Here is a 26,363-nt window from a genome sequence, read left to right as displayed (position 1 = left end):
TGGCGCCCAATGGCGGGAAATGGCTCCGATTGGCGGGAAATGGCCCCGAATGGCGGGAAACTTCACTCAGGTAAGTATAAAGTCTTTTTCAGGCACGCAATACCCATTTGTGGCGGGTTGGTCACAATCCTGCCGACTACGCCAAAAGCTGACTCGCCCCCTGGGCCGTGGGGCACCTGGAACCGGGCTTCCGTGCGATGCTGGGGGTAGTAGTGGCAACCCGATCCCGTGGCTCAGGGTGGTCAGACCAAATGCTGTGGCAGTCTGTTTATAGATTTGGGAATGTCCGACTACGCCACCCGTGGATTGCGGTCAGAGATAACCGCCGCTGCGAGACAGACCACTGAGGCTGGTGTTGGTGTGCAGCACAGGGGTAAGACAACTCCCCACGGGAAGAGTATAGCCTCAGGGCAGTGTAGGTGAATGCTGGGGGTGATAGTGCAGGCCGCAATAGTAAGAGTTCAGAGTCCGCTTCAAACAGTCCAGGGTCTTTATTGCAGATGTTATTACTGACCCAACAGGAGTAGCGGTTAGGAGTGGGCCTGGGTATCTGAGAGCATTCGGGTGAGCCCCACTGGTCAGGGTGAGTGTGTAGGCCTACCGTTCTCTCTCTCTATGCTCTTGCTGACTATCCCCCTTTTCGTGGTGTAATAGCCCACGTCCCTAAGCTGGCCGTGTACTTTGCCTGTATGGCTTGCGACTTGGGCCTTGGGTACCTTTTGCTTCTCCTTGCTGTACTGGTCCCTCTGTGTGGCGGAGCCTCCAGGCTTCTTAGGCCAAGGGACCTGAAATCCCTCGCGGGTTGGTTCTCTGCTGCTGGGCTTGCAACCCTGACAGCCTCGGACCCCAATGTCCGGTTGTGTACTTCTCTCAGCCAGGACCAGCTCTCATCGCCTCTGTCCCTGGCTTGCAGTCTCTCCTCTGCCTCATGGACTCCTCAGCTGCTGCTGACCTGTCCCTCTTCTCTGAGAACCCTTCTGGACACTTCAGAAGTGGGTTCTGGTCTCCCTAACCCTGCCCCAGTTCCAGCTTTTATAGGAGCAGCCTGCTCCCCCTACTGGCCTGGGGCAGGAGGTGCTGCATACTAATGGTCCCTGACCAGGGAACCTCCCTCCTGCTCTCAGACACAGCCTTTAATATTTGTGGCATCCAGACCTGGGGTGACACACAAGCAAAGCCTGGCGTGTCAGAGTGAGGAGACTTATAAGCCATGCAATGCTTTTCTGGGAAATTAAATATGCAAATTACCTCTTCAGAGAGGAAGAGGACTAAAACTCTAGCGCCACCTATTGGAAGCAGCAGTCCTAAAACTCAATATGACTTAGGGATAAAAGCCAAACAAGAATTTCAGAATTTCAGTTTTCAGACAGTGTTTCGGGGTGTTACCCCTCATCAGTGCAAAGTATGAGTCTGCAAATTGAGATTCTGGTTTGGCTTTTATCCTAAGTCGTTAAAGAGTCGATATTGACTTTTAGGATTGCTGCTTCCAATAGGTGGCACTAGAGTTCTAGTCCTCTTCCTCTCTGAAGACACAATTTGCATACCTATAAACTGGAAAACTGTTGTATCGAAGTATATAAAGAGACAAAAAAAATTTAACTAAAAAAAGTCTTAAAAAATGTCAAATAAATAAAACATTTTAAGAATTTAAAATCACCCTCTGTCCTGCATTTTCCCTCTTTAAAAATAAACAAACATATATGGCACTGCCTCCTCTGTAAAAGCTCAATTTATCAAAATATAAAAATATTTAACCCGTAAAGTGTATGACATAAAGCAAAAAAAAAGTCGCTGCACCTCTGCTAAAAATGCAATAAAAAGCGATCAAATCATTATATATATCAAAATATGATACCAGAAAAAACTCCAGCTCGCCATGCAAAACACAAGCTCTTACACAACTACATCGAAGGATAAATAAAAAAGTTACGGGTCTCCGGAAACGATAACACTAACCAATTTTTTTTTTCTTTACAAATTTCACAATTTTTTCAGCACTTAAATAAAAAAAATTACAAGTTTTGTACAGTCTTAACGGTACCGATATGGAGCATTATATTGTCAGGTCATTTTTACTGCATAATGATTGCTGTAAGAACAAAACCTAATGAACAATTGCAGAGTTGTGTTTTTTTTTCTCTATTTCACCATATTTGGATTTTTTTTTCACAAGTTTCCACTACATTGTATGGTAAAATGAATGGTGAAATCCAAAACTATAACTTGTCTTGAAAAAAAAAGTCATCGTACAGCTATATACAGTATAAAAAAAAAGTTATGGAGAATAAAACAAAAGAGCAAAAAACAAAAACTGGGTGCTGCAGGGAGAGGATAGAAAAAGGCATATAAACTTCTTGAAATTTATGTTTTTTAAATACACATTTAAAGAATCAACATACAAAAGCAAATTACTAGGAGAGGAGCTTATCGTAATTTGTGGTTACACATACATGGAATATACTGTTGTTCAATATATCTGATTCACGTATAAAAATTCCCAAAGGCGTCCCAGGAACCGTTTTTCAACATAACTAAGCTTGTGTTACTGTGAGCAGCAGGCATGGCCTAAACATGCTACCATGTCCTGCAGCGTCACCGGACTTGTCTCCCATCGAGCACATCTATGATATCATTGCTTGGCAATTGCAACGGGAGCTGCCAGCAGCGGATCTTGATGATTCGCCCAAGTGCCTTCAGTGTGGCAGAACTTTCCTCAGACAACTATTAATAACCTCATTGATAGCAGCCGAGGTTTCCAAGTTCAGAGATTTCACAGCCAGTAACTGTCCTCAGCTGATCTGCCGATGTAAATGGCACAAGCCTCTGGAACAGGGGAGGTTCAGTTTACTATTTTAACTTAGCAGAAGTTAATGGTGAAGTAAATGTTTTTCCTGGAAAGTCCCTTTAACACAAAGTCTTCATCTGATACGGCCGATTTTCCATGGTAAATTCAATATGCTGAGTTAAAAAAAATATTGAAATCATATTTTAATACAGAAGCTTCAATGTCCGTCATGCTCCATCACTAACACCATGGTTTGAGTGTAACACTTGCATGCAAGTTACATGTTCCTGCTCTGTTCTTATTTCCTCACATGGACTCATTGAAAGATTAATTGGTTTTCTAAGAAACTGCCCTTGACCTAAGGAAAAAATGAAAGGACTAGATTCTTTGACAGCTTGGAGTCTGCTGGTGGCAAAGATGTAATGGTGGTGCACAGCATTGGGGGGTTAGCCCTATGTGAGGACCATTGTAAAGATCTCATATTGGTTTTGAAGTATTTTAAATATGAAATAATCAGGAACTTTTTTCTGTATTTCCAGAGTGGAAGAGAAACTCAGCTGATGACCTAAGAACATCAGGGAGGAGGACGGTGGATCCTTATTGTCTGGTACGTTCTTTTAGTACCTGCTAGTTATCCTGGGTCAGGGTTATTGCTAATCACAGATAAATTGTGACACTTGGGAGAACTGATCTGGTGGTTTAATTAGTAAGATATTGATCCATCTTTCCTCGCATCATGGAACACGTTGGTCTGGAGAATGAAGAACATGCCTTGTAGACAATGTATTGGCAGTGAAGAGCGTAATGAACAGTTCTCTTCTGCTACTTTATGACCTGTCATGTATCATGAAAATGTCATCATTGACAGAAAGCGCTTTATAGAAAGATGATGCTAAATATTCAATATTGCCATGGATAGGAGCATTTTAGTCAAGAACAATATTATAATGGTTGCTGCTTACAGAAAGATTATACCTTTTAACATAGTAACATAGTTTTTAAGATTGAAGGAAGACTAAGTCCATTTAGTTCAACCCATAGCCTAACATGTTAATCCAGAGGAAGGCAAAAAAAAAACATGTGGCAAACACTAAGCTCCACATTGGGGAAAAAATTCCTCCCTGACTCCACATACGACAATCAGACTAGTTCCCTGGATCAAGGAACCTAGTATATATAACCTGTAATATTATACTTTTCAAGAAAGGCTTCCATGCCCTTCATCATGCGGCAGAGAATTCCATAGTTTCACTGCTCTTAGAGTAAAGAATCCGCGTATGTGATTATGATTAAACCTTCTTTCCTCCAGACGTAGAAGATGCCCCCTTGTCCCCGTCTCAGGCCTCAGAGTAAAAAGATCAGTAGAAAGGTCTTTGTACTGTCCCCTCATATACTTGTACATAGTAATAAGATCACCCCTAAGCCTTCTTTTTTCCACAGTAAATAACCCCAAGTGTAATAACCTGTCTTGGTATTGCAGACCCCCCAGTCCTCTAATAACCTTGGTTGCTCTTCTCTGCACTCGCTCTAGTTCAACTATGTCTTTCTTATACACCGGAGACCAAAACTGTACACAGTATTCTAAGTGTGGCCGCACTAATGACTTGTATAGAGGTAAAATTATGTTCTCCTCATGAGCATCTATGCCTCTTTTAATGCATCCCATTATTCTATTGGCCTTTGCAGCAGCTGCCTGACACTGGCCTCTAAACATGAGCTTGTCGTCCACCAATACACCCAGGTCTTTTTCAGTGACAGTTTTGCCCAGTGTTTTACAATTAAGCATATAATTATACGTTTTATTTCCTCTGCCCAAGTGCATTACCTTACATTTATCCCCATTAAAGCTCATTTGCTATTTATCAGCCCAAGCTTCTAGTTTACATAGATCCTCCTGTAATATAAAATTGTCCTCCTCTGTATTGATTACCCTGCAGAGTTTAGTGTCATCTGCAAATATTGAAATACTACTCTGTATGCCCCCTACAAGGTCATTAATAAATATGTTAAAAAGAAGGGGGCCCAATACTGACCCCTGTGGTACCCACTGTTAACTGTGACCCAGTCTGAGTGTTTTCCATTAATAACCACCCTTTGTTTCCTATCACTGAGCCAGTTCTTAACCCACATACATATATTTTCCCCTATCACCATTGTTCTCATTTTATGTATTCACCTTTTGTGTGGAACCGTATCAAAAGCTTTTTAGAAGTCCATATACACAACATCCACTGCATTTCCTTGGTCCAGTCCGGAACTTACCTTTCATAAAAGCTGATCAGATTTTAAGGAGCATTAAACCTGTGTCATCATAAATAATGTGGTAAAACGTGACATAATATAGTAATAAGTAGAACACAAGCCGGCTCATTCACTGCCTTATAGAGCCCGGACATTCACCCATGCAAGGAGTTGTGTGATATCACAAGATAGAAAAGTGTTGCCAAACTTCTGGTGTAACACAGGTGTAAGAATGCAGGTTGGGTCTGAAACTCGTTGGTATTTTCTTTTTTTTATGAGCCTCTTGCTTTGCTTTTTATCGTGAATGTAAGAAAAATGTGAATATTTTTAATCGCTTGATGAAGCTGAACCCTTTTATAATTGGTGAAATGTGACACATTCATGTAAGTGCTGTCTAATGAGTAGCTATTCCTATATTAGTTCGGTTCTTGTCATCTCAAAGAGAATCTCTGACCAAGATAAGGCCCCTGAGAATACATCAGATTTACAATGTTCTAGCAAAATGGTACAAAAAGGTAGAATTAAATGGACCCTTAAAATATCAATCAGAGGGACAGGAAATATGAGCCATTCCCATATCATGTAATGGTAGATCTGACTGCAATGTTTCTTCAGATTGTGTTGAAGGGCTATTATAGACAACATGAAATGATCAAATATTAAACCGAGAGCATTTCTATTATTTGCAGAATTCCTAATAATAATGTAAGCCAGCAGGGTAGTTGATAGATGGACTGGGGACTGCAGCATGTTCTCCAGCACCTTGATTCACATAAGTCTAAGTTAGGGAATTGCCTATTTAGATTTCATTATTCTATTTTTTTTTTTAATAAGGCACTTTAGGCCCTTGAAGGAGTTTTATGGAATTACCATACATTTGTCTAAAGGTGCCATAAGGTAACAAAACATTAAAGAGACCTGACAGCAAGACAGCAAAAATCAGAGGCTGACTCAGTTATTGTAGCCATGTATGTTTTACTCGGAAACTGCTGCATTTCAGTAAAACATACTTTTAAAACTCGGACGCGATTGATGTGACTGAGATGACTAGTCCAATAGGCCAGTCCACTAAGGCTGACTGACAGAGCTCTCCCAACACTTACATAGGGAGAGGCCTGTCAGTCTAACATACACTGGTGCAGTAATAAAGTTGTCCTCTGATTCATGCTACCTGTAATTCTGACAGTATGCTTCAGCTGTCAAGGTTCCTTTAATTACCTGATAACTCCTCTGTTGCTCCAGTGACACCACATGAACAATGAGGCCACTGATTGGCTGCAGTGGTAACTTGGGTGGACAGCATGTGACGTAAACAGAGACCGGTAGGGAGCACCAGGTGGCAGGGCTAGATTGACAGGCAATTCATCAGGTAAGTAATGGTTGTCTTGTTATTTTATAGTTTTAGTAAAATTTTTGTTGATGCCCAAAAACGCATTTCCAGCATGGACCATTTACGGTATAAAGCTGACCACCTGTGTCCCCACTTCCAGCATCTAAATACCGGTCGGTCTTGCTCTGAGTACATTTTCCAAAGAGGTAGCACTGTGTGTCAGTATAGGTTCCTATTACTGGAGATTGATGAGATGTACCGATCTGTCATTTTAAACTATTTAAATGGTACTAAATGCTTTTCCATCCATTTCCCACAGAATATGTTCCGCTGGGATTCTGAGTGATTGTTTATGAGAAGCCCAGTAATGCAGTGTGTGCGGATTAGCTTACTGAATTGTATAAAACATTGCTGTATTAAATAAAGACAATTAGCTTTCCTTGAATATGTAAGTGTGCACAGGGAAGCTGTGTGGGATGGAGACGCATTCAGATCAGAGCTCATTCCACCTACTTAGCTCTCGTCACCTCTAATGCTTTAACCACAGAGGAAACGGCAGGGGTTAAAGCCAGCGTGTGCTATGATGTCACGCACGGTGTCCTAAACAGCACCAGCGTGCCTAAAAATAATCAGCTCCAGTAATAAAAAATACCAGCAATTAGCAGTTTTGATCTTGTTTCCTTTATATATTGTGCAATAATGCACCATCTTTATGTGTAAAAGTCAGTTAATACACTTAACGGAAAATCACTTATGCAATGACATGGCCATATTCACACTTGACAGAACTGTCACAGAATTGCTGCAGAAGCCAAACAGATTCAACAGTTTAGATTTATGTGACTGTACATACAGCGGCACATGATACATTATACTGTCCCAAAATGCGTGAACTGTTCCAGCAGAATAATGAGGAACTCTCTTGAATCTTGTAAAAACAAAGGCTTCCAAGGAGGCCACAGTGTCACCTCACTCCTGTCACACCTCACTGTGCCCACAGTGTCACCTCACTCCTGTCACACCTCACTGTGCCCACAGTGTCACCTCACTCCTGTCACACCTCACTGTGCCCACAGTGTCACCTCACTCCTGTCACACCTCACTGTGCCCACAGTGTCACCTCACTCCTGTCACACCTCACTGTGCCCACAGTGTCACCTCACTCCTGTCACACCTCACTGTGCTCACAGTGTCACCTCACTCCTGTCACACCTCACTGTGCCCACAGTGTCACCTCACTCCTGTCACACCTCACTGTGCCCACAGTGTCACCTCACTCCTGTCACACCTCACTGTGCCCAAAGTGTCACCTCACTCCTGTCACACCTCACTGTGCCCACAGTGTCACCTCACTCCTGTCACACCTCACTGTGCCCACAGTGTCACCTCACTCCTGTCATACCTCACTGTGCCCACAGTGTCACCTCACTCCTGTCACACCTCACTGTGCCCACAGTGTCACCTCACTCCTGTCACACCTCACTGTGCCCACAGTGTCACCTCACTCCTGTCACACCTCACTGTGCCCACAGTGTCACCTCACTCCTGTCACACCTCACTGTGCCCACAGTGTCACCTCACTCCTGTCACACCTCACTGTGCCCACAGTGTCACCTCACTCCTCTCACACCTCACTGTGCCCACAGTGTCACCTCACTCCTCTCACACCTCACTGTGCCCACAGTGTCACCTCACTCCTGTCACACCTCACTGTGCCCACAGTGTCACCTCACTCCTGTCACACCTCACTGTGCCCACAGTGTCACCTCACTCCTCTCACACCTCACTGTGCCCACAGTGTCACCTCACTCCTCTCACACCTCACTGTGCCCACAGTGTCACCTCACTCCTGTCACACCTCACTGTGCCCACAGTGTCACCTCACTCCTGTCACACCTCACTGTGCCCACAGTGTCACCTCACTCCTGTCACACCTCACTGTGCCCACAGTGTCACCTCACTCCTGTCACACCTCACTGTGCCCACAGTGTCACCTCACTCCTGTCACACCTCACTGTGCCCACAGTGTCACCTCACTCCTGTCACACCTCACTGTGCCCACAGTGTCACCTCACTCCTGTCACACCTCACTGTGCATTCCTCCCTCACTGTCCCTGCAATCCAAGAAGCTTAGGGTCCGTATATAGAAGCCATCTGGTGGTACTAAACAATTGCCGATTGATAAAAATTTTCTGACCATTTAATAACCTGTTTACACAGACAGACCGCACTAAAGGGTGCACACTGCATTATCAGTAATAGATCAATCACTGTGCATAGGCTTCTATTGTAGAGTCCTGTTTAGACTGCAAAATTATCATGAAGAGAGCATTCCTAATATTGTAGTGTAAATGCACCTTAGTCTGTAGGCCCATTTAGATGAGCTGATAATCAGGATATGTATGCTTGTTGGAAAATCATAGGGGATTTATTCCATCTCCTGGTAAAAAATGTTTTCTTTATTCCATGTAAATATTAAAAAATTACATCCAAGGCAAATGAATAGAAAGCGACGTGTTTCAAACATGCTCCAATGTTCTTTGTTTCTAGGTCGAATCGTGGTTATGTGCATACTGGATCACAATCATTGGTGAGCTGGCATACCTTCTTTTTATGTATGCTTGTTCCCTAATTATATGTCTTCCTAAAAAGGCCGGCAACCACCCATACAACAAGCAAAATGCTCATTCTTTGAGTGTGATGACTGTAAGCTTGCTTTAAAATAATTGTTCTCTGCAGCTATCAGCTGTGTATGCAAGCGAAACATGATACTCTATACACAGATGATTGCATGAAAGGGGTTGTCTGGTTTTAAACTACAAGTCTGCAGTGACTCTGTGAGCATATTCTGACGAGATGGGTGCTGCCTGGCTCAGTGCAAGTGTATTGAGGGAGGCTGAAACAGCCTGGTTTCCAGGGAAGTCCAAATGAGAAAGCTGTCGATCAGATACCATGCTTCATTCAGTAAGGCCTCTACCATGCGTCTGGATTCGAACCCTTGATCCTGTGTTCGGCATCTCTTTCTGCTAAGCCACAGTAGATACACCTTTTCTTTGGATGTTTTAGTTCTGTTATCTTTGTTTCTGTCAGTTTTGGATAACATTTGTTTTTCATTTACTCTGTTTGTCTGCCCTATCACCTTTCGGGTGCAGCTTTATATACCTTACCCTGCTGGTGTTTCCTGCTCGTGATAGTCTTTGTTGGATTAATTCACTTTGCTATAGTTTGTTGGTTGCCGTAGTTTTGTGTGTGATTCCTTTATCCCTTAATTGGTATTCTAGCGATACTAGGAGCTGCTAAGGACATTCAGGGTAAACCACCGTCAACTGGGGGCACCATTGTGTTATTTTAGGGTGCCAACCTCCGTGGTCAGGCAGGGAAAGACCAGGACCAGAGGAGGACTTTTTCCTAGTCTGAACAGGGAACTGTCAAGTTCAGATATTTGTCCCCCTGATTTATACAGAACAAGTGTGAATGTGCTTTAGCAGTCATAACAGCCTCATTCACACGTCTGTTGTACTTGTCCATTTGACAGCACCTGGACTCATAGAGTTAAAATAGACACAGATGTGTGAATGCAGCCAAAGAGGCAGAGAGACAGCTTATCTTTTGTGGCTTCAGAGTTAGATGTTGAAATTCATCTGCCCCCTTCTTCTTTGACACATCTGCTCTCTGGTGACAGTCAGAAAGCCCCCATACATATTAAATTGTCAATAGACCATGCTGAAATCTGCCAGTTTATGATAGATGAAGCCCACAGTAGAGCCATGACTGCAGTGACCCATGACTCAGCTTTGTAGGGAAAGCAGGTGTTAAATTAATTGAGGTAGAAGTTTAATGGGGTTGGTAAAAAGGGGGATTGTTGACAATAAAGTAGGCCTATATCTTATGTAGAGGGGTGGGGGCTTTCAATTGGCATAAAACACCAAGAGCAAAGGTCCCACCCTTCCGCTCGTTAATTTGGGGGTGCAAGTGAGGTTGAATTATCGAAAATGGTGGACGGGGGTGTCGTTGGGTCATTTCAGCAAGCAGTGGTGAGGTGGTTCTTTGAGTTGGTGGCAAAATAGTGGTGGAGGGTTGTACATTGGGTGTATGGTAACCTCCCCTTTATATTTGGATTTTGGTTAATTGCCTGGCGGATTTTGGGACTCTTCAGGAGGGGGTCCCTGGGAGTCGGTGTTATAGAAACAGTTTTCTGGCAACAAAGGTGCCCCCGACCCTGTGGTTGCGGCTGGGGGTAATGCTGGATGGTTCATTATTATTACTTGGTTTCTGCCAGGTTTTTGAGCTCCAAGAACCTCCTTACTGACAAGTTATTTATTGTAATGTTTGCATAATAAAAGGCCAATTTGGCCAATTAATCCAAAGAATAGGTGGTATGAGTATTTATTTGGTTGGGATCTGTGGAAGTGGGGTCGTGATGTGAAAAGATTGGGTGGTAATAAGAGGACAGTCGGAGGGAAGCCTCTACAATGCTGCAGTCATGCCTGACTTGTGTTTAGTCAGCCTTCAAGCTAGAAGTCCTCTACTGATAGATGCGATAAAGTGCTCAATTTAGTGGTTAGAGTTGGAGAATATGCGGAGTATGAAAACTGTGTGCAGCACAGGCTTTCTGAGCTATGAATAGAAGGGCTAAAACTGCTGGCCTGTGGGATTAAAGCCGTTTTTGTGTCCTACGTAACAGGCAGGTGATACGACGTCCTGTGTGCTGGGGTGAACAGTGCAGCCACCTGTTGCACACACGGCCGCCTGATCACAAAGCTGAATCTTAATCTACATGATTAGAGCTGGAGAGCAACGTCCAGAGCCAACAACACACGGTGAAGGCTGCAAACCGAGCCAGCAACAGATCACACACAGTGCTTGTGTCACACCATCCTGGCTGCAGCTTCTTCTGTATCCTACCATTTATATTACGGAGAATTTCCACCCAAATGACATTATGCATGGATGCAATCTGCAATAATGTATAATAAACCGTGCACTCCAGCTGCTTCATGTTATTCATATTTTATGTTCTTGCTTATTGCACTGTACTTCCCAGGATGTGGTATAATGTCCTTGTTTTTTTCTTTTTAAAATACTCATCTGAAAAAAGCAGAAGGTGCATTCCATCTGAGAAGTTTCCATGTGGACATAGCCTTAATCTCCATTTTGCTAAATCATCAAAAAAAAACTTCAAAACATGGAGGTTTTTACACCTAATAAAGAGTAAGAAAAACCTGGGGGAACTGAGTGATGCTGACTACTGAATATAAAAAATAATAAATGCATCGTAAACATCAATAGGCTGAGGAACCATGGTCCTTATCTCCTACCACCTGCCATGTTCCTGGAAGATAAGGAGTTAATATAATGGTGAGCTGGATAAGGGGTCATATAATTGAGAGCTAGCAATAATAGTTGTACACTCTGTCCGGTCATTGCCCCATTTCTGGGCTGTCAGCCAGAAGACAGGGATGTTGTGAGAATAAGCCGATATTTCCTAAGAAACAGATTTAACATAATGGCCACCTGTACACAAACCCAATGTCGACCCTGTGCCAGTGTCATGGTATCTCATAGCTAACATTAGCACCGATGAAGCTAAAGAAGAACCTCTATTTTTGTAGCTGAGCAAGTATGTGTCACGAGTGTGTCAGAGGTGACAGACAGTCACCCTGCAGTGGTTTGCAGGAGGTCTCCACATTTGGCAATGCAGACAGCTGCCTAGATAGGAGGCTGTGTTTAGGACCCACCGACTACCTCCCTTTAGTCTGGGTGTATATATACCTGGTGTGTCTAGGTGGGTGTCGCCGGTTATACTCATTTCTACTTGGAACTTGGCTGAAGCAGCATCACGTCCTCTTTGGAGTCTTGAGGCTGTGTGCCCTGTTGGAGTTCTTCTAAAGCTAAGTTATTAATTCCCTGTGTTGTCTTCCCCTTTTGTCTTTAGCGTGCTAGCAGAGGTTGACTATTGCTCATCTCCTTCCACCCCCAGCTTTAACCTTACATCAGGGATAGTAGGGCGAGTCACGTGATCGACAACAGCTGCGGAGGCTGTCAAGGGACGTTAGGGGGAGAAAGGGTGACGCTAGTCAAGATTAGGAGGTCACCTCTTCCCCCTTTCCCTAGCGTCTGGGCTCCCTTTCCCCTCTGTGTTGCACTCACACCTGGCATGACTCTCTGTGTTGCACTCACACCTGGCATGACAGTATGTCCAAAACTGACCCTATTTATCTTCCAATGTTCTTACGAGATGCCCATGTTGTAGCAGGAATCTGAAGAAGATGCAAGGACATGAAGGAGGACTGGTGTGTAGCTCGGACTGTATGTGTGTGTTACTCGAAGGCCACGTGCACACATTGAGAATTTGGTGAGTTTTTTATCTCAGTATTTGTAAGTCAAAACCAGGAGTGGAACAACCAAAGGAACAGTATAATAAAAAAACGTCACCACTTCTACATTTATCACCCACTGCTGGCTTTGGCTTACAAATACTGAGGTAAAAAACTCTCTAAATATTCAACATGTGTACATGACCATATACTCATGGTATGAGGGGCTCCAGGAGGGCAGTCACACATAGTTGTGACAGGGGCAGACACTGACAGCTTGGGGCCCCTGTGCAAGAAATGTGTCTGGGCCCCCAACCTTTTTTGCCGACAAAGCTACAGGTATATATATATATATAGCCACATATATATATATATATATATATATATATATATATATATATTATACACTGCTCAAAAAAATAAAGGGAACATTCAAATAATACATCCTAGATCTGAATGAATGAAATATTCTCATTGAATACTTTGTTCTGTACAAAGTTGAATGTGCTGACAACAAAATTACACAAAAATCATCAATGGAAATCAAATTTATTAACCAATGGAGGCCTGGATTTGTAGTCACCCCCAAAATTAAAGTGGAAAACACACTACAGGCTGATCCAACTTTGATGTAATGTCCTTAAAACAAGTCAAAATGAGGCTCAGTATTGTGTGTGGCCTCCACGTGCCTGTATGACCTCCCTACAACGCCTGGGCATGCTCCTGATGAGGTTGCGGATGGTCTCCTGTGGGATCTCCTCCCAGACCTGGACTAAAGCATCCGCCAACTCCTGGACAGTCTGTGGTGCAACGTGACGTGGATGGAGCGAGATATGATGTCTCAGATGTGCTCAATCAGATTCAGGTCTGGGGAACGGGCGTGCCAGTCCATAGCTTCAATGCCTTCATCTTGCATGAACTGTTGACACACTCCAACCACATGAGTCTGGCATTGTCCAGCATTAGGAGGAACCAAGGGCCAACCGCACCAGCATATGGTCTCACAAGGGGTCTGAGGATCTCATCTCGGTACCTAATGGCAGTCAGGCTACTTCTGGCGAGCACATGGAGGGCTGTGCGGCCCGCCAAAGAAATGCCACCCAACACCATTACTGACCCACTGCCAAACCGGTCATGCTGAAGGATGTTGCAGGCAGCAGATCGCTCTCCACGGCATCTCCAGTCTCTGTCATGTCTGTCACATGTGGTCAGTGTGAACCTGCTTTCATCTGTGAAGAGCACAGGGCGCCAGTGGCGACTTTGCCAATCGTGGTGTTCTGCGGCAAATGCCAAGCGTCCTGCACGGTGTTGGGCTGTGAGCAAAACCCCCATCTGTGGACATCGGTCCCTCATACCACCCTCATGGAGTCGGCTTCTAACCATTTGCGCAGACACACGAACATTTGTCGCCTGCTGGAGGTCATTTTGCAGGGCTCTGGCAGTGCTCCTCTTGTTCCTCCTTGCACAAAGGCAGAGGTAGCGGTCCTGCTGCTGGGTTGTTGCCCTCCTACGGCCCCCTCCACGTCTCCTGGTGTACTGGCCTGACTCCTGGTAGCGCCTCCAGCCTTTGGACACTATGCTGACAGACACAGCAAACCTTTTTGCCACATCTCGCATTGATGTGCCATCTGGATGAGCTGCACTACCTGAGCAACTTCTGTGGGTTGTAGATTCCGTCTCATGCTACCACGAGTGTGAAAGCACAACCAAAATTCAAAAGTGACCAAAACATCAGCCAGAAAGCATTGGTACTGAGATGTAGTCTGTGGTCCACACCTGCAGAACCACTCCTTTATTGACGGTGTCTTGATAATTGCCATTAATTTCCATCTATTGTCTATTCCATTTGCATAACAGCATGTGAAATTGATTGTCAATCAGTGTTGCTTCCTAAGTGGACAGTTTGATTTTGCAGAAGTTTGATTTACTTGGAGTTATATTCTGTTGTTTAAGTGTTCCCTTTATTTTTTTGAGCATTGTATATACAGCACAGACCATAAGTTTGGACACACCTTCTCATTTAAAGATTTTTCTGTATTTTCATGATTTTAAAAATTGTACATTCACACTGAGGCATCAAAACTATGAATTAACACATGTGGAATTATATACTTAACAAAAAAGTGTGAAACAACTGAAAATATGTTTTATATTCTAGGTTCTTTGCTTTGATGACTGCTTTGCACACTCTTGGCATTCTCTTGATGAGCTTCAAGAGGTAGTCACCGGAAATGGTTTTCACTTCACAGGTGTGCCCTGTCAAGTTTAATAAGTGGGATTTCTTGCCTTATAAATGGGGTCGGGACCATCAGTTATATTGTGCAGAAGTCTGGTGGATACACAGCTGATAGTCCTACTGAATAGACTGTTAGAATTTGTATTATGGCAAGAAAAAAGCAGCTAAGTAAAGAAAAACGAGTGGCCATCATTACTTTAAGAAATGAAGGTCAGTCAGTCCAAAAAATTGGGCAAACTTTGAATGTGTCCCCAAGTGCAGTTGCAAAAACCATCAAGCGCTACAAAGAAACTGGCTCACATGTGGACCGCCCCAGGAAAGGAAGACCAAGAGTTACCTCTGCTTCTGAGGATAAGTTTATCCGAGTCACCAGCCTCAGAAATCGCAGGTTAACAGCAGCTCAGATTAGAGACCAGGTCAATGCCACACAGAGTTCTAGCAGCAGACACATCTCTTCAACAACTGTTAAGAGGAGACTTTGTGCAGCAGGCCTTCATGGTAAAATAGCTGCTAGGAAACCACTGCTAAGGACAGGCAACAAGCAGAAGAGACTTGTTTGGGCTAAAGAACACAAGGAATGGACATTAGACCTGTGGAAATCTGTGCTTTGGTCTGATGAGTCCAAATTTGAGATCTTTTGTTCCATCCACTGTGTCTTTGTGCGACGCAGAAAAGGTGAACGGAAGGAGTCTACATGCCTGGTTCCCACCGTGAAGCATGGAGGAGGAGGTGTGATGGTGTGGGGGTGCTTTGCTGGTGACCCTGTTGGGGAATTATTCAAAATTGAAGCCTTACTGAACCAGCATGGCTACCACAGCATCTTGCAGCGGCATGCTATTCCATCCGGTTAGCGTTTAGTTGGACCATAATTTATTTTTCAACAGGACAATGACCCCAAACACACCTCCAGGCTGTGTAAGGTCTATTTGACCAAAAACGAGAGTGATGGGGTGCTACGCCAGATGACCTGGCCTCCACAGTCACCAGACCTGAACCCAATCGAGATGGTTTGGGGTGAGCTGGACAGCAGAGTGTAGGCAAAAGGGCCAACAAGTGCTAAGCATCTCTGGGAACTCCTTCAAGATTGTTGGAAGACCATTTCCGGTGACTACCTCTTGAAGCTCATCAAGAGAATGCCAAGAGTGTGCAAAGCAGTCATCAAAGCAAAAGGTCGCTACTTTGAAGAACCTAGAATATAAGACATATTTTCAGTTGTTTCACACTTTTTTGTTAAGTATATAATTCCACATGTGTTAATTCATAGTTTTGATGCCTTCAGTGTGAATGTACAATTTTCAAAGTCATGAAAATGCAGAAAAATCTTTAAATGAGAAGGTGTGTCCAAACTTTTGATCTGTACTGATGGACTGGTCTTCTGGTCACCGGCTGCTCCATCAGCAGTCATTTTATATCTAACAAGAGACGACTATGTAATAAAAGAGGGCGCTGTGACTGACAAAAATAACAAGAATACACTATGTAAGGGACATCACTGTACAACAACAGAGGAAGCTATATAATAGGAGACGGCACCATATATAAGTAGAGAGGATGGTACGTAATAAGGGAGTGTGTTATACATTATAAAAGAGGAAACTGTAACTAAGGACAGCTCTATATTTAATAAGTGAGTACACTATTATTATTATTATTACTATTTATTATTATAGCGCCATTTATTCTATTGTACTTTACATGTGAAAAAGGGGTATACATACAAGAACAATTACAATAATCTTGAACACAATGTGACAGCGACTGGTACAAGAGGAGCAAGGTCCCTGCCCGCGAGGGCTCACAATCGACAAGGGATGGGTGAGGATACAGTAGGTGAGGGTAGAGCTGGTCGTGCAGCGGTGTGGTGGATCAGTGGTACTGCAGGTTGTAGGCTTGTCGGAAGAGGTGGGTCTTCAGGCTCCTTTTGAAGGTTTCCACGGTAGGCGAGAGTCTGACGTGTTGGGGTAGAGAGTTCCAGAGTAGGGGGGAAGCACGGGAGAAATCTTGTTTGCGATTGTGGGAGGAGGAGATAAGAGGGGAGTAGAGAAGGAGATCTTGTGAGGATCGGAGGTTGCGTGCGGGTATGTAACGAGAGACTAGGTCAGAGATATATGGAGGAGATAGGTTGTGAATAGCTTTGTATGTCATGGTTAGGGTTTTGAACTGGAGTCTCTGAGCAATGGGGAGCCAGTGAAGAGATTGACAGAGAGGAGATGCCGGGGAATAGCGGGGGTTAGTAAGGAGATGATATCGGGATTGTGCTATACATAATATACATAATAAGGCTACATTCCTGTATCCATGTGCAGTGTCGGTGTGCTGCCCGCTTTTGCAGACGCATTGAGCATGTCCTATTCTGATCCTCAAAATCAGATTAGAACAGGATATTCTCTGACATCACGGATCTCATTCTCAGATCTGTGATTTTCACGGATGTGTGAATGGACCTAGAAAACTCTACGAGTCCGTGTGCCGGCCAATAAAAAAATCTGTCAGCACACGGAAATTGCACACAAATGTAAGAATGTGGCCTAAGGAATTTTACACATAACATTATCACTCCAAGTACAGATACAGAGGGATATTTACATCCTGGCACTTACCGCTGACGTCTCATCTGATTAGAATCGGTTTCTGCTGCTTGTTCTCCATCTGGTCAGACCTTCATGTCGACATCTCCCAGCCACAACTCGTCTTGTCACAATGATCACCGCAGCCCTGAAAATGACAAGGTCACATATATTGTATACATACATGTGTCTCCCCCGCACTGCGATCCTGCCCCCACCATTAATATACTATTAGCCATCCACCAATCAAAATATATCCATCATTGTCCTCTCCCTCACCTCCATCATTGTTCTCTCCCTCACTTCCATCACTGTCCTCTACCCCACCTCCATCAATATCATCTTCTCCACCTCCATCATTGTCCTCACCGTCATCCCCATCATTATTCTCTCCCCCACCTTCATCATTGTCCTCTCCCCCACCTCCATCAATGTATTCTTCCCCACCTCCATTATTGTCCTCTCCCCACCTCCATTATTGTCCTCTCCCCCAGCTCCATCAATGTCATCTACCCCACCTCCATCATTGTCCTCTCCCCCATCCCCATCAATGTTCTCCCCCTCCCCCATCATTCTCATCTCTCCCACCTCCATCACTGTCATTTCTCCCACATCCATCATTGTATTCTCCCCCACCTTCATCATTGTCATTTCTTCCACATCCATCATTGTCATCTCCCCCACATCCATCATTGTCATTTTTCCCACATCCATCATTGTCATCTCCCCCACCTCCATCATTGCCATCTCCCCCACCTCCATCATTGCTCTCCCCCACCTCCATCATTACTCGCCCCCACCTCCATCATTACTCGCCCCCATTCCCATCATTGTCATCTCCCCCACCTCCATCATTGCTCACCCCCAGCTCTATCATTGTCATTTCCCCACCTCCATCATTGCTCTCCCTATCCCTATCATTGTCATCTCCACATCCCCATCATTGTCATCTCCCCCACCTCCATCATTGTCCTCTCCCCCACCTCCATCATTGTCCTCTCCCCCATCCCCATCATTGTTCTCCCCCACTTCCATCATTGTCATCTCACCCAACTCCATCCTCCATTATTGTCATCTCCCCCACCTCCATCATTGCTCTCCTCATCCCCATCACTGTCATCTCCCCCACCTTCATCATTGCTCTCCCCACCTCCGTCATCTGTCCCAGCTCCATCATTGCTCTCCCCCACCTCCATCGTTGTCATCTCCCCGCCTCCATCATTGTCATCTCCCTCACCTCCATCATTGTCATCTCCCTCACCTCCTTCATTGTCATCTCCCTCACCTCCCTCATTATCATCTCCCCATCCCAATCATTGTTCTCTCCCACTTCTATCATTGTCATCTCCCTCATCTCTATCGTTGTCATCTCCCTCACCTCTATCATTGTCATCTCCCCCACCTCCATCATTGCCATCTCCCCACCTCCATAATTGTCATCTCCCCCACCTCCATCATTGTCCTTTCTCCCACATCCATCATTGTCATCTCTCCCACCTCCATCATTGTCATCTCCCCCACCTCCATCATTGCTCTCCCCATTTCCATCATTGTCATCTCCCCCACCTCCATCATTGCTCTCCCGCATCTCCATCATTGTCATCTCTCCCACCTCCATCATTGCTCTCGCCATCTCCATCATTGTCATCTCCCCCACCTCCATAATTGTCTCCCCCTCCTCCATCATTGTCTCCCCCACCACCCCTCATTGTCCTGTACCTCTCCCCAGTGTAGTAGTAAACAAAACAAACAACACTTAAGTTACCTCTCTGCCCATTCCCCATAAGCATCGTCGTTGCTGGCAACTTTCTCCCTGACACAGACCCGCGCTGTATGCTGATGACATCAAGCCGTGCGAGCCTATGTCAGGCAGAAAGCGCTGGACAGGAAGCAGAGGACAGATTCCCTCAGCTTCGCTGCCATTTTCCTCCTGTCAGCAGTGGAGCTGAGGGATCGCTCCCTGCCCACCGTGTATGATGCGGGCAATCTGGCCATGAGCCCCCCGGAACCTCAGGCTCCAAGAAACAGGCCAGAATTCCCTGAGTATTAGCTGCCCCGGAAGGGCCCCCTTCCACCTCCGGGCCCCGGCCCCAGTTGCACCGGATGCATCAGCGGTATGTCCACCCCTAAGTTGTGAGGTCTGGCTAAGCCCAGAAAGAGCCCAGTGCTAGCTAGAAGACAAAGCTTAGTGACATAGACTCTCTTGGGTGGGCAAACAATAGGATTGACTGTTTTAAAAAAGCATGCCTGATCCTTCGCTTTCCTGACATCATCAATTGAGCATATTATATGTACATGTACTGTCCATGTTAAAGTCGGATCACACACCGACCAATGTTATTGAATAGGCCTGTTCACACGGACACTCAGTCGCAGCATGCACTATTCTCTTCCATATTTCGGATGAGACTTACCTATTTATGGGTGTGCAACATAAACAGATTCCCTATGAATGATCTTTATTGCATTTGTTTTTTTTACGGATACAATGGCATTATTGACATAGGAAACTGTATTTGGCCTTGTACATTTCTTTTAACTGCTGATGTATAAAAATGGATCCGATGCAGTTGTAAAAATCGGACACACAAATGGCATACGGAAGGCAATACAAATAAAAATCTTTTTTTTTCTGGAGGAAAACTGGATGATTTTTCATACTTTTGTCTGAACCTGGCCTTACTCTAGGTGTAAATAGCCATTAATAACAGCTTACAGCATGTGTCTGAGTCTTACAAGTGCTACTCATTCTGTGCCTGTTATGTGGGGTAATCTTTGCCTTATTTAAAATGTACACAAGAAGAAGACTAATTACAAGGAGAATTGAAGTTTAAAAAGAACAGAATGGCAATGTCTCTTATGTTGTCGAAAGCATTGCTGGCAGGATACAACAGAAACAAGGGTAGCAACTCGACGTAGCATTCTGTTACAGCTGGATCTCTCCACGCGTGGGAGTTTTCCATCTTTTTTTCTAGCATAAAATAATTTACTTTGCATTATGAAATTATAAAGCTATAAAAAGCAACCGACAAATAATAAGAAAGGTCATTGGGCTTTTTTCTGAGAATAAAATTGACACAAAGTATGTGCAAAAGATACAAAGGAGCTTCAACTAATATATATCGCAGCCTGCACTCGGACCATGTTTGATGGATGTCTGAATTCAGCCTAAGGGGGGATTCAAATACAACAGATTTATTTTTTGCAAAAATTTCTACAACTCTCGTATTCTCCTGAACAGAATTTGCTTAAATTTACTTGCCACAAAAACAGCCCTATTTATTTATTTAACTCAGTTATATTGTGCCATTAATTCCATAGCGCTTTAAAGACATTATGGGCACTGTCCCCATTGGGGCTCACAATCTAAATTCCCTATCAGTATGTCTTTTGGAGTGTGGGAGGAAACCAGAGTACCCGGAGGAACCCCACACAAACACAGGGAGAACATACAAACTCCTTGCAGATGTTGTCCTTGGTGGGATTTGAACTCAGGACCCCAGCGCTGCCACCGTGCTGCCCAATGCCCAGTGCTATTCAGATGATTACAACTGATTTCCAGGAACAAAATGTTTCAGCAACAAAATATGCCCCATGTGAATCCTGCCGTAGGCCTCTTTCACACCTCCTGACATTTCCGGTACTGGAAAAACGAGTACCGGTGTTATCTGTGTCCATGTGTATGTGTGTGTCATCCGTGTGGCACCCGTGTGCCGTCCATGTGCAACATCAGTGTGACACGTACTGGTATAGAATACAGAAATGACAGATGTTTAGGTGTTAGATGTGCAAATATAGAGAGTAGATAGATAGATAGATAGATAGATGTCTGTGAGATATACAATTAGTGCCATGTGTGTATAGTTTACTGTACATGTATTTAGCCAATAAATAAATAAATGAAAACATTGTCATGGGGTCCCCTTTATTTTTAATAACCAGATAAGGGAAAGCAGACTGCTGTGGGCTGTTATTAATAGGCTGGGAAGGTTCATGAAAATTGACCCCTTCCCAGCCTAATAAGACCTGTCCTCAGCCACCCCCGAAATGGCACATTCCTTAGATGCACCAATTCTGGCAGCCTCGGCTCATCCGATTGCCCTGGTGTGGTGGCAATCAGGGTAATGGAATTATGGGGTTGAAGTCAGCAGCTAGCGCTGACATCAAGCACTGGGGTTAGTAATGGAGAAGTGTCTGTCAGACACCCCCATTACTAATCTCATAGTCAAAATAAATAAACAAATAAACAGAAAAGTCCCTTATTTGTAAAAATCAGCACACACACAGAAAAGTCCTTTATTTGTAAAAATCCCCCCCGACAATTTCCCCCTTTCACCCACATTTATAAAAAAAACAAAAATCCACACCAGTCCGTTTTAGTCCCCATGGAGGTCCCATGATGATCCCCATCTTTTTTTTCTAGTGTATGGAGACCCGTTCAGAAAACGAAACTCCATAGACTGCCTTTGCCAGTTCTCATTACCCTGAGAACCCTGCTGCTGTGATGGGCAGTGACGTCAGTAAAGTTACCGCAGTTCACAGCCACCGGGTCTCACACTCCGTAGCACAATGAGCAGTGATGTCACCGCTTTTCATTCCAGCACTTGCACTACCCTCTGTGTGACCCGGCGGCTGTGAACTGTGGTATCTTTACTGACGTCACCGCTCATCACAGTAGCCGGGTTCTCACGGAGTGCTGCGTGAGAACTAGCAGTGACTGCTGCTCCAGTCTATGGAGCTTTGTTCTCTGAATGGGGCTCCATACACTGGACGAAGAAGATTTTCATGGGAACTCCATGGGCACTGCGACGGGCTGTCGCGAATTTTTGTTTTTTTAATAAATGGGTGAAAGAGGGAAATTGTCGGGGAGTGATTTTTACAAATAAAGGACTTTTCTGTTGGTGTGTTTTTATTTCTTTTGACTAGGAGGTTAGTAATGGGGGTGTCTGACAGACACTTCTCCATCACTAACCCCAAGGGCTTGATGTGTGCGCCAGCTGCTGACGTCAACCCCACAATCCCATTACCTTGATTGTCACTGCACAAGAGCAATCGGGAAAAGCTGAGGCTAAGCACCAGAATGGTGCATCTAATGGATGTGCCATTTCTGGGGTGGTTAAGGGCTGGTCTTATTAGGATGGGAAGGGGCCAATATCCATGGACCTTCCCAGTCTTTTAATATCAGACCATAGCTGTCTGCTTTGCTTTTTATTTTTTTGCTAAATACATGTTCAGTAAACTATACACGCACGGCACTAATTATATACTGCACCGACATCTTTCTATCTATCCTCTATCTTTTCACACCTTTAACACCTAAACATCTGTCATTTCTATTTTGCATTCTATTCTGTTATGTTTCACACGGACGGCACACGGATGACACACTTTGTCATCCATGTGCACATACGTATTGACGTCCGTGCTGCCAGGAAAATACGGACATATCCACGTGTAAGTCACATGGACACACGGTCCATGTGAACACATGAACATGTGCGCAGCCCCATAGATTATAATGAGTGTATATATAACAGTCTATGGGACCATTCACATGAGCGGTGAGGGTAAAATAGCAGATACATGTCCGATTTTGATCAGAGGGTCTTATGTATCATGCTTATGTACCATATAGAACCTGCAGTTCTGAATATTTAAGATATGGATAACAGAGAAAAGCCTCTTTTAGTGGTATATTCCTGTAACGCTAGGTTCAGACGGTGTATTTCATGGGCCGTATATGGACCATAATGCCCTTACTGACCATGGGTCTCCCAACCAATCTTACAGCTTCATATTTTTCTATGATTCTGTCAATTTGGGTCAAATGAGGAATTGTGTTTCATAAACAGACTGTGAAATACACCGGTCACGAATCATTCGGGGATTCGGGGCAGCTCTGAATATGCTGGAATTTAAATTGTATTTTTTTTCCTTTGGTCCAGCAAGGGTTAATGTTAGTCTCTTGCTGGCAGTTTTTTGAGGCCGGTCAGCTGATGTTGGTTGTAACCACTCCCACCTTCTTAATAGCCACATGACCCATCAGCTGACTGTCGGTTATAGAGTTCATTTCTATGCAGACCAGCTGGAGGTGTGGAGCCGCTGTAGGTGTTCTGTACCCTGGTGCCATTATTGGAGCTTTTGCTGCTGATTCGGAGCTTTGCTGCTGTTTATAAGTTAAGTTGTTTTTTCTTGCTGCCAGTCCCTTGTCATCTTACCCTGTGTTACTTTACCAGTAGTGATAAGGCTAGCATCCTTGTCGGCCAGTTCACTAGCTAGGGTAAGTTGAGGTGACAGTCAGGGACTAGGTACGTGACGGCGGCGGGGGGAAGGACGCGCATAGGGTGTTAAGGGAGCTTAAGGACAGATACAGGTTGGTGTCAGGAGGTATCCTATCCCTCGCTCCCTAACGTTAGAGCCCATCCTCCCCCCTATATCATCCCGTTGTACCGAGATATTGTGTCGTCCGCCATGACAACACCTGTCTGACCCCGTACTAAGGGTGGATTCACGCACAGCATTTTTTTAAAAAGTCACTACAATTTTTAATGCAGTTACTTAAATAAATCCAGAAGTTAATCTAGCAAGAAGCATAACTACATGTCTGTCCTCAATCATATTCGTTTTGAATACACCTCTGAATTTGTTATTTAGCTACAACTTGCTTAAACTTACGGCAGCATATAACCTCAGTATTAACAATATAAATCAGCCAAGAGGAAAACTCTTAAAATATAACTTTTATTAAATCCTTAAAATTATTTTGTACCTCCAATGTCCAATATAGACTACTCATACACCCCTATTACATATATATATTTCAAACCTTGTTAAGGACACAAAACATGAAAGCAGGACACTATGTAAACTTCTTATATAGCATGTTGGGGAGAACCAGTAATATTAATCCCATCTGGTCCATATATAACTTAAACATAGTGATATAAAACTTTTAACAATATGTGTGGATCTCACCCATTCTCTTGTCCATGGGCATCCTCCAGGGTTTTTCTCTCTCTCTCCAATTCAGTTGTCTCGTATCCTTGAGAATAAATCTACCGTGTCGTGCCATTGGTAATTGCTCCCCCCCTAACAAGTGCAGTACCCAAGTGTACCTATTGCCCCACAAAATAATGCCTCCCGACACGTTTCTTCCTCCTCAAAGAGGATTCATCAGGGGAGTGTAACTAGTATCTTGGGGAGCACTACAAAAAAGTGACTAAGTGCTATAAAGTGCTATGTGGTTTAAAAATATCGTCTAATGGACCTCACAATGGTGAGCGTCCATTTTTTGTGGTACAGAATACTGTTACCACCTTCAAAAGTGCAAATATGCAAAGAGAAATCTCTTTGCATCTAAACCACATTGCACTTTGTAGCACTTAGTCACTTTTTTGTAGTGCTCCCCAAGATACGAGTTACACTCCCCTGATGAATCCTCTTTGAAGAGGAAGAAACGCGTCGGGAGGCATTATTTTGTGGGGTAATAGGTACACTTGGGTACTGCCCTTGTTAGGGCGGGAGCAATTACCAGAGGCACGACAGGGTAGATTTATTCTCAAGGATACGAGACAACTGAATTGGAGAGAGAGAAAAAACCTGGAGGATGCCCATGGACAAGAGAATGGGTGAGATCCACACATATTGTTAAAAGTTTTATATCACTATGTTTAAGTTATACAGTACAGACCAAAAGTTTGGACACACCTTCTCATTTAAATATTTTTCTGCATTTTCATGACTATGAAAATTGTACATTCACACTGAAGGCATCAAAACTATGAATTAACACATGTGGAATTATATACTTAACAAAAAAGTGTGAAACAACTGAAAATATGTCTTATATTCTAGGTTCTTCAAAGTAGCCACCTTTTGCTTTGATGACTGCTTTGCACACCCTTGGCATTCTCTTGATGAGCTTCAAGAGGTAGTCACCGGAAATGGTCTTCCAACAATCTTGAAGGAGTTCCCAGAGATGCTTAGCACTTGTTGGCCCTTTTGCCTTCACTCTGCGGTCCAGCTCACCCCAAACCATCTCGATTGGGTTCAGGTCTTGTGACTGTGGAGGCCAGGTCATCTGGCGTAGCACCCCATCACTCTCCTTCTTGGTCAAATAGCCCTTACACAGCCTGGAGGTGTGTTTGGGGTCATTGTCCTGTTTAAAAATAAATGATGGTCCAACTAAACGCTAACCGGATGGAATAGCATGCCGCTGCAAGATGCTGTGTTAGCCATGCTGGTTCAGTATGCCTTCAATTTTGAATAAATCCCCAACAGTGTCATCAGCAAAGCACCCCCACACCATCACACCTCCTCCTCCATGCTTCACGGTGGGAACCAAGCATGTAGAGTCCATCCGTTCACCTTTTCTGCATCGCACAAAGACACGGTGGTTAGAACCAAAGATCTCAAATTTGCACTCATCAGACCAAAGCACAGATTTCCACTGGTCTAATGTCCATTCCTTGTGTTCTTTAGCCCAAACTTGTCTCTTCTTCTTGTTGCCTGTCCTTAGCAGTGGTATCCTAGCAGCTATTTTACCATGAAGGCCTGCTGCACAAAGTCTCCTCTTAACAGTTGTTGAAGAGATGTGTCTGCTGCTAGAACTCTGTGTGGCATTGACCTGGTCTCTAATCTGAGCTGTTAACCTGCGATTTCTGAGGATGGTGACTCGGATAAACTTATCCTCAGAAGCAGAGGTGACTCTTGGTCTTCCTTTCCTGGGGCGGTCCTCATGTGAGCCAGTTTCTTTGTAGCGCTTGATTTTTTTTGCAACTGCACTTGGGGACGCTTTCAAAGTTTTCCCAATTTTTCGGACTGACTGACCTTCATTTCTTAAAGTAATGATGGCCACTCATTTTTCTTTACTTAGCTGATTTTTTTC

The 26,363-nt window shown here is 44.1% G+C and overlaps 1 protein-coding gene across 2 annotated transcripts in view; it reads left to right on the top strand.

The window, feature by feature from the left end:
* Positions 1 to 26,363, top strand: part of SMPD3 (sphingomyelin phosphodiesterase 3) — a 309,603-nt gene that overhangs the window by 130,876 nt on the left and 152,364 nt on the right. For both annotated transcript variants that reach the window (XM_073659311.1, XM_073659312.1), the window contains one exon: positions 3,325 to 3,392. The gene's annotated coding sequence lies outside the window, so the exon portion shown is untranslated. The remainder of the gene's footprint in view (positions 1 to 3,324; positions 3,393 to 26,363) is intronic.

Source organism: Phyllobates terribilis, unplaced genomic scaffold (assembly GCF_046119375.1).
Source record: "Phyllobates terribilis strain yellow unplaced genomic scaffold, ASM4611937v1 Scaffold_13__5_contigs__length_258822181, whole genome shotgun sequence".
Lineage (NCBI taxonomy): Eukaryota > Metazoa > Chordata > Amphibia > Anura > Dendrobatidae > Phyllobates > Phyllobates terribilis.
The sequence above is the reverse complement of the archived record's forward strand: the minus strand, read 5'-3'. Positions and strand labels throughout refer to the sequence as shown.